We start from the raw sequence: 10,014 nt of genomic DNA on the forward strand, positions 1-10,014 counted from the left end.
TTTTTTCAACCTGTTGTGTTCCACTGTTACAGGTTTTACTGCAAAAAAAATATTCCTTTGTTTCCTGACGAGCCAATCACATCTCTCCACTGCAGGCCTAATGGCTGCATGTCAGTTCCTCTCTGTTCCATCGGTGCGCCGCCTGAGGACAATGCCCAACCAGCCAATGAGGCAGCGGTAACCGGCAGTGACAGCCGATGGGGAGCAGAGGGGCACAGGCATCAGATGGTAAAGGTAAATCATCGGGTATGCAACAGTGAGCAAAACTTTAACCTTCAGCGGGCGTTCATCCAAGTCACCGGAGGGGAGAGACAACATGCAGAGAGTCACAGAGGTTTCGTCATTTGGAGTTGGCAGGTTGCAGCCCCCAAAGAACAGCCAGAGACACACAAAACCAACAGTCTGACTCGCTCCCCTGGACAAATGTTCAAAGAGATACAGCTGCGAGTGTTGATTTGAGGTGAAAGTCGACCACCTATGTGTGGGGTGTGAAAATACCCTGTGGCTATAAAGGACACCCGTTGTCAAATAGGAAGCAGAAAAGCGGCAAATATCAGTTTACATATTTGCCCAAGGATGTGCTACACATATCCTGTTGAAGTATTTATTTATTTCTTGCCTCTGCATCTAGCGTTTAAGTTACTCTTGCTCCTGCAAGATATGTTTGGTTCTTTGTTGTTTAAAAAAAAAAAATGCCAAGTTGCATTATCTATCTGCAGGCTTCACTGTTCACCCATAGTCACTTTTTTTTAACAGCTAATGTCCTATATGCCTGCATTATAGCTCAGCCTGCTTGCTTTACAGTAGGTGTTGTGTATTTGAATGTCCTTGATGTGCCTTTAACTGCAGTTACACCCATTGGCTCCTGATTTAATAAGTTTCACGTGACTATTTTTTAGCTGGCACCTAACAGTTTGCCAATGACGACAGTTAATAAAACTAGCATGCTAAAGAAATGTTGCTTGTTCTCACTGTCCCTGTACACATAACAAAACCAGAAACATTGAAGGAAATTTTAATCTTACAATATGTGCAAACAATTGCTGTAAGTGTGCAATAGCTCTACCCTGCCAGGGTCTACATTGTTGTTGTCTGTTTTTGTCTCCTTTGTCATTTTGTTACACAAGAAAACCAAAATGTTTTAAAACTGGGAGAAATTATTATTTTTTTTAACCTGAAAGACCTTTTGTTTGAAATTGTCATATGTCAACAATTACATCCAGATAACTTCTGCTGCTGTAACTGGATGATGAAATGTTACATCCTTTGTATCGTACATACTATTTGGTTGGACAATTCACAGACTGGATGAAATTGTGGATTTTTTGTTATTTTTGGTATTTGATATTTAGCTTGGTCCTCAAGAGAGTCATGTTTTGATATTTCTGATCTCTTTCTCTCAAACAAAATAACATTTTGATCGCCCTGCAGTCGAGCAGATGGAGTCATAAATGAATGCGATGAGCACACTGAAGGAATCTGGCCAGGACTCTTCTTCAGGGTTGGGATGATCACAGACAGACAAGGCGGGGGGAGCAGGGTATGTATAGATATTTGTGTGTGTGTGTGTGTGTGTGTGTGTGTGTGTGTGTGTGTGTGTGTGTGTGTAAGTGGGGGGTAGTAGACGTGTTTACTATGTGTAATGAACCAATCGGCAGGCTGCCCAGAGGGGGACATAAGGGTGTCTGTTAGGGCGATGGGGGTTGCCCCCCCCCCCCCCCCCCCCATCTTTCCTCTTGCAAAATGTGGGTCACTCCCCATCCTCGGGTGATTTCTCTTGTGTTTTTGTAGGAGCCACGGCCCGTGCCAGCCCCACCCCCCCGAAAAAAAGCCCTTATTAAGCCACTTTCTCATTAATGATGCCCTTAATTAAGCCGTACTATCTTGCGAGCCCTCTTTATGATGTCATGCATATCTCTCGCACAACCATCCGTGCACTTTATTGTCCATCCATCCAATTTATCAGATCTCTTATGGGATGGGGTTGGGGGGTCATCCTTGTTTACAGGAGGATACATTTATTCAAAAGAACCAATGGAACAATAAAACAAACATACAAAAAAAAAACAACAACAGAACAAGCATTCCTAGTTTGATGGTTGCGCGATTCCTGAATAAATGAGTTCATTTACAAAAGTCAAAGAAATGCAGGTCACCTGCGGAAGAAGCTCCCGCTACTGACCTACATGATTTGTTCGCGTGATATGGAAACAACCTCCCTTTCCTTTTCAGGGTTAGATCTTGTACCGACTGGGGCACAAAAACAACGCGAGTAAAAGGTCAGCCGGCATGTGAGTAGATGCCAGGAGACCCCTGGGTTGGCTTTAAGTGGTCGCTCCTGTACAATGTGCCCTGCAGGCCACTTGGCTGCAGCATGAAGAGAGCAGGGGTGATGAAAAATGACATTGGCTTTATACCTTAGCTAATCTCTTTGTCTGGCAAAAGAAAGACCTGCCATCAGACAAAGGGGAATTGTACTGTAAGAGTGAGGAGAACCCGTTCAAATCAGTGGAAAACTACATAAGAGCTGGCTGGTCACACTAATTTATTACATTATTCATTATATTTTAATTAATTCTAGGCAGACTGATTCACACGTTTTCGTTGATTTTGTTGTTTTTGTTGTTTTTTTCGTATCTGCCTCATGTCTCTAAGGTCAACCTTTGGTTCTGATTGGTGAAAATCTGGCTGGGAGTAATGGTTGTAATTAGATCCAGGTCAGCTGACAAATACACACGCACACACGACTGCTCTTCAAGTGGATTGGCCACATCAATACGCATAATGCTGCGGCGATGCTCATTTTGTTGGGTGGGGGATGTTTCATACTTTGTCCTCAAAACACTCCAAATGCATCTATTATATGATCCACTGGTAACAGTTTCCAGCTGAGTGATTTATCGAGGGCTTGGGGCCTTTTAACTCCCAGCTTTTTGTGTTTTCGGTCTATCCGTCCCAAAGCGTTTCCAGTCACACTTTAATCAGTATGGGTGATTGAGTGATGTAATCAGTCTGTTTACATGCAAACAAATAGATTTGGATTTTGTCGATTGTGTGTGTTCTTGTCCAAATGAAGCAATTACTGATTAAGCAGGGAGGGATATGCTGATTTTAATGCAGTTCCGCGAGAGTCCTGAGTCTAACTCTAGACACGCAGACGGGAAGAGAATCAGAACACTGAGGTTTCACAGCACATTCTGCAGCACATATTGCAACACATATTGCAACTGTTGGAATATGGTCAAAACAAGTAGTGATTCTTTTGTCTTAGAATCTTGATTCTAATCTTTATTTATTCTCATCGTTACTATTATGATTGTTGTTGTTATTATTATTATTATCATCACTTTTTTTCTTTTTTTGTTGTTAAGCACGGTGGGTTGCATCTTTTGTGTATGGACAGTGCTATATAAATAAAGTTTATTAATATTATTATTATTATTATTGTTATTATTATTAATAATAATAAATCACCATGTAATAAAATGTTATATATCGTTAGCCTAATAGCATAATTGCCAAAGTCATTTTTTGATAGATCTATCTATCTATCTATCTATCTATCTCTTATTCTGCACTGAAGGTTTTTGGGGCCTGGAGACTATTACAATTATTACTATACTAATGCCCTAAATAAAAGGGAAAGTACACCTAAAAATGATATTGCATACATTTGCTAGTCACTAACAACTAGCAAATGTATGCTAGTCGCTAACCCTAACTCCGTCTATTTAAGCTGTGGCGACATTTTCTAAAGCATCAATCCATTTTGATTCACGTAAAGCATTTCACCCAGTGGGAGCATTCACTCACGTGTTGCATTAACACCTTGTGAGACTCCTGTCCAAAGGCATCCTAGTATCCCACCACAAAGGGGGACACTTGCCCCCTCCAATAACTCTTTCAAAACAACCCAGGCTTAAAGGTACTGTCTGTGAACCCCTTGTGCCCCCAGTCACCCTCCTTCCCTGCCATTCTACACATGCCTATACATTTACATGTACTCCATCATTGGACTGGACTCGTTCACACATACACTCAGTCATGCTCCCTCTGCAGCCCCTCTCCAGCCCCAGCTCCCCCAGCCCCCCCCCACTGGTCCTTTGAGGTTCAAAGGCGCGATTAAAGAGTGAATGAGACAAGGTACCAGCCGTCGGGGGTGACTCAGGCAAGCCGGCGCATTTGCTAGGCCAGCCATCGCCGCCTTTGTGACCTAATACCCGTTCAACATCACACGGACCCACATGAAGGGGGAAGGATCGGGAGAGGGTGGGAGAGAGCAGAGAAGTCAGACCAAAGGTGCAGCTCGTTAGCCGACATGGCTAATCGCGAGAAGCCCTTTGCGCCCCGGCTGTGGTAAAAAACCATCGACTCGGCGCCGCTGCCACTCGGGCCGCCGAGTCTCTGGGTGTCCTGGACGCCGTGAAAGTGGAGAAAAGGTCGGGTCTTGGATTGAGCAGCGGCTGGGCCACCTTGGGGCAACGAAAAGGGTGTTTTAATAGTAAGCCGGGAGCAATTATCTCACTTTGCTGCACATACAGAATGCATGACCTGCTTCTCAGCATTGATATGGCAAAATTTGTCAAGGCGAGCCAGGGGCCGGCACAGATCTACGTGGGAGTGTGTGTGTGTGTGTGTGTGTGTGTGTGTGTGTGTGTGAGAGAGAGAGAGAGAAAGAACATGTTTAAATGAGATAATCTGTGTGTGTGTGTGTGTGTGTGTGTGTGTGTATGTGTGTGTGTGTGTGTGTGTGTTTTACCAGTTATCTGCCCTGTGGAGGCACGGAGGCCGTGAGAGTCTTGGACTTCCTGGGTGGGCAACAAGAGAGGTGAAGTTGGAGTTGGCTGATTTACTTCATCACAAGACCCAAAGACCCAAACAATTAAAAAAATCTTTTAGAAATGGCAAAATACCCTCAACAATGGATTTCAGAAAGGCATTTTTTTTTGTCAGTTTTATTGTTCTGCCAAGGAAGTGTTGCTGTGTATGAGTGGTATCACCATGACTGAAGCGAGAAGGTATTCCCATTGCCATAGTAACCCGAAATCAGCACATATTGTCTGACTTACTTTCATTGGTATGTAGGTGATTTTTTTTTGCTTCAGTTTTCCAGATATCTTTCAAATCAGAAACAGATATCACAAATCTCACAACTGTGGCATAACTAAAAAAAAAAACCTCAGCTGGACACAGCTGGAGAAAAAAAAACAATCTCAAAACAAAACGTTTTCCACTTCCATTAGCCTTGTAAGAATCAGATGGAAGAACAGCTGCTCAGTGGACTGGATCAGAATTTACTGCAAAGACGTTTTGGCAACCCTCAGTCGCAGGTTTTCCTTCAACGTGGATACACAATCGCGCGCCACTGAAGCCTGGTTTCTTTGTTTTGACCATGCCTGTTTGATTTTCTTGTTGTAATTTCCCAGTTAACACAGATAAATACAAAGCATTCCTTAAAATCAGAGATTTATTTAAGTCAAATTTTTTTAGGGGGTGTTTTCAAAAAATGTACTCAAAAATCAAGCATTACTACTTGAAATAAAAATGACAGGGATATCAAATGATCAAATGATGATTTTTTTTTTCCTGATGAGCCATGAAGTCTATTAGTTATGTGTGCAATTGTCTTAGCTTAGAAAAATCTGGACAGAGTGTGATGAGTGTTTTGATCTGTTGATACTGGTTCATTGGTGGGAATGAACAACTGGTGCAGGCTACAAAAATTGCCAGATTTCAAACAAGAAGCTATAAATCTTGTTGTGTGTGCAGTTTTCAACCTTTTGAAGAATTTAATAACAATGCCAGAAAAGAAAAAAACTGAACTGTGATGCCTTCAAAACATCATCATTTTGAGTCTCCACAACAGAGTTCACGTGCTTTTCTTGGAAACTGGGACTAAACATGCAAAAAAAAAGAAAGAAAAAGAAAAGAAAAGAAAAGAAAAGAAAAGGTTTTATTGGTCGGAATCAGCAGCAAAACTTGTGTCTCTTGTTGTGGCAACAGAGATTTGGAAACGTTGGAGAACTGACAGGTGCTCAGCAGAGATTGCCGTTTAGAATAACATTTGCCCTCTAAGATCTTTCAAGTTCTTCTATCACAGAAAACAGCAGAGTGCAGGAGTTGGACGAACGCTTCCACTCAGGTGTTTGTGTGTGTGCAGTTTACGCCAACATTGAGGAGACAAATTAAAGGATTATGTTGTGATAGCCGGGAGCAGCACAGCCAAAAGTGGGATAATAAAGCTGCTCTTCTCTGGCCTCCAATTTGACAGGAGAATTATTGAGTGCAAGTAAAATAGCAAAAAGAGGCTTCCGAGAGAAGAATCATGCATGTTCAGAAATCCATTGCTCACGGTTCCCCCCCCCCACCGTAACTTCATAATGACACATGCAAACACTGTGGCGCTGGCTGTAGCATTTCATTTTAAACGTTTATAATGGCTGCGATTTGAAGTATTGGCCCGAGACTGACCTACCTACCTGCTTTTCATTAAAAAAAAAAAAAAAAATCTGAAACAGAACATATCTCACTGACAGTTATGGAAAATGTAACAAATGCACGGGCTTGAAAAAATAAAAATCTGAATCAGAATTCCAGGCCAATGAATATATAATCATTCTCTCACAACCTCTTCTTTCTTCAGGAATGCTTGCCGTCACGCTGGTCATTTAGATGGCTTGTTTTAGGTATGTACGATTTGGAACGTTTCCATCAAATTCTGTGCTGGTGGTAGTGCTGGTGCTGGTGTTGGGGGGGGCACGGTGGTGCAGTGGTCGATTCACGACAAGAAGGCCACAGGTTCCAGACCTGGGGCCTTTCTGTGTAGAGTTTTCATGTTCTCCCTGTGCCTGTGTGGATTCTCTCGGGGTTCTCCCGCTTCCTCCCACAATCCAAAGACACACACGTGAGGCGATTGCAAACTCTTAACTTGACCGTAGGTGTGAGTGCGACTGGTTGTCTCTATGTGGCCCTGGCAACTTGTCGAGGGTGTAAGGCAGCCTTTGCACCATGACCTTCCAGACCGCGAGAGAAGCAGTTGTAGAAAACCGCAGGAAGCAAATTCTCTGTTGAAATCAGGAACAGTAGCTGTGCTTCCATTACCTGTAGAATTGCGCAAAATCTAAGTATCGCAATGAAAAACTGGTAATGGAAACTCCTAAACTTTGAAAAAAAACTTTCAAATATCGCTCAAAGGTTTTTACGCTCTCATGAGGTACAGTGGTATATCGCAAAAGTTAAATGGAAACACTTTTTTTTCCCCTCGCACTTACACGTTGACGCAGACGTGATTCACGGGTGCCACGTGACCAGTTCACTTCAAGTAAAAAAAACTGCCGTGTTATGTTTGGACGGAGGAGACGGAAGAGAAAAATAGCTGGTGAGGTAAAGCAAATACAGCAACAAAACACTCACTTGGGTTGACTTCCTGTGTGATGAACAAACAAACAAACAAACAAAAAAAACACACGATAATTTCAAGAGTTGTGCTGATTCGTAGACACACACACACACACACACACACGCACACAAACCAGTTCCCTTGGAATTCCATTGTCCTCCAATCTCCTCCTCTTCAGCTGCCCTCTCGATTTGGCAGATGGTCTCCATTATCACTCTTCCTCCGTCTCGCCCTCTTTTTCTCTCCGTCTCCGCTGACAGGCCACGGCAACAATGCTATCAGCCGCCAAACCAAACGTCATAATTGCACGCTGGTGCGGCGCCGTACCGCCCCGCTGTCAGCCGGAGCCACGGCAAACCATAATAGCGACGCGAAGAAACACCTGTGTGGATGTCTTCGGGGTGACGGAGAGACGGCCGGGGTTGTTGAGAGCGGCGCCGCGCCGCCCTGTAATTAGGGGAAGCCAGAGGAAGTGGTTGACACAATACTTCCCTGACTGTGTCACAAAATACTGCGCGCAAACAATGTATGGCAGCAATTTGTGACAACGGCGTTGGAAACGTGCCTCGTGGAATGTGTATGTGTGTGTGTGTCTGTTCCACGTGCCTGACATAATTTCAAACAAAACTCAAATCTCAGGGCATTAAGTTGAAAGTAGATGATGGATATCAGGTTGAATACAAAGGTTAGGGTGTTAAGGTGTAAAAATGTAACGATAAGTTGAATTGTGTCTGTATACCTGCCAATTAGAATCATATTAAAATAATATATACAATGTATAATATTATTTCATGTGGACGTCTGTCCATGGCACAGGAGAAGGTTACATGTTTTCAGTTCAAGCTCTGGGGAATTCAACAATTCAAGTTGTGAAAACAAACCCAATGTAATATACAATGTTGCCCATAATGTTGGAATAGTTTTATATTCAGACACTGTCATCTGTTTATTCCAACTGAAATGCAGCATAAAAAAAATAAAAAAAATTGTCAAGTTTTGGAATAAAGGAAAGACATAGAAGTTTCTGTACACAGTTTCTCAGCCATTTAAGATTTTCTTTAATGAGTATAACGAATGTGTATGTAAAAATAAAAACAAGAAATAATAAAAAATACTTTTGGACAGACATCAGGACGACAGTAATCAGGAATTTATCATCATGCAGTGTAATATATACTGTGGAGATTTCTGGAGGTCTGCGCTTCCTTTCATCTGACGAAAGGCACAAGTTAAAAGAAAATCCCACAAAAGCGAAGCTGACAACAGCAAACAAGAGATACGTTTTTTTTCCCTTCACCCACGCTGTGTGGTGACTGGCGAGTATTGTTTAGCTCGAGCTCCTCTAGAACTCCTCGTAGATGTCGGCTGAACTGAATCCGAAGGTCACTCCTTCGACAAACTTGGGTTAAGTCTTTGTAGGCCAACACATCAGAGGATACAAAGACCTGCCGTGTGTGCGGAACGTCGCAAGTTCAAGTTGTTAGACGCCATCTGACCTTCGGTTCCAGGTCATGGCTCTGACAAAATAAGTTTGGCTCGCTCAGAGCGAAGGAATGCTCACTGGGTGTGCAGGCTGCCGCACCTCCGAGCGTTTTAAATTATTTTTTACAGCTCAGCTGATCTGAGGACAGAATTTGAAGCGTCAACAAAGACATCAGTTTAGTATCAGCCAAAAATAAAGCATTGTTAAATAAGTTGAATAAGTAAAGTGAATGCATTATAATTGAGAATGTAAGAACACATGCCCAGATGTCTCATATTGTATGAAGCCATTATTTGAAGTCATAAGCAGAAGCTAGATCGATTTGCATGAACATCACCTCAATTCATTCACGACACATTTAAAGATTCTACAAACCTAAGTGTTGCTGGGTTATTATCTGTGAGGGTTGCGAATTGCTATCGTGAGGGATGGCAGTTCAAATCCAAGCCAATAGTCTGAGCCAATAATGTGGGAAAAATTCATTCCGTGATCTAGAATCATCAATTACGGAAAAGGATTTAAAGTGTCTTATCAGCAAGGGAGAGGCTTCTATAAATCACAGGCTCGCGAAGAGTGTCTCCAGATAACCGTGGTGACCTCCGACCTTTTTATATGGCACTGGTTTGGTTACTGGAAAACTCCGCTGTGTGATTTGTGGTTGATAGAGGAGGCATTTATTTCAAAAATTGTTGTTCGCTCCCCCCATCCCATTTTTCGGTCCCGCTGCCGCTTATAATTTCTGTGGGCTCCCACACTGACTTCCCGGCCCCTTTCCGTCATTCCCTCTCCTTGCCAGTCACGTTTCATATGTTCCCATAAATGGGCTTTCATCACCCACTGGCGCTGGCACTGCCTCTAATGTGGCAAACACCAAGTCCCGTCGCGTTAATTCTAGAAGTTCTTTGTCAGTCAGCTTCGGGGTCCACGCTGATAGTAACCAGATTAGCAGCGAAGCACACACACATTGGAGGAGGCACATGGAACACTGCATGACGGCTTTCTCCCTCACACGGGAACACACACACACACACACACACACACACACACACACACACACACACACACACACACACACATACACTCTTAGTGTATATTTAGGAATGTGTGTGCTTGTTCATTTGACTAAAAGGGA

General features: G+C 42.9%; 1 long non-coding RNA gene across 1 annotated transcript; it reads right to left on the bottom strand.

The window, feature by feature from the left end:
• Positions 1-3,679: 3,679 nt before the first annotated feature.
• Positions 3,680-7,839, bottom strand: LOC142891292 (uncharacterized). Its single transcript, XR_012927255.1, has 3 exons — positions 7,527-7,839; positions 4,760-4,808; positions 3,680-4,472 (listed from the first exon to the last, which is right to left on the bottom strand). It is a non-coding gene; the product is annotated as an uncharacterized LOC142891292 (long non-coding RNA).
• Between the last annotated feature and the right edge of the window lie 2,175 nt (positions 7,840-10,014).

This window comes from Nelusetta ayraudi, unplaced genomic scaffold (genome assembly GCF_046127955.1).
Source record: "Nelusetta ayraudi isolate G7.1 ecotype Tasmania unplaced genomic scaffold, CSIRO-AGI_Nayr_v1 ptg000031l, whole genome shotgun sequence".
Taxonomy (NCBI): domain Eukaryota; kingdom Metazoa; phylum Chordata; class Actinopteri; order Tetraodontiformes; family Monacanthidae; genus Nelusetta; species Nelusetta ayraudi.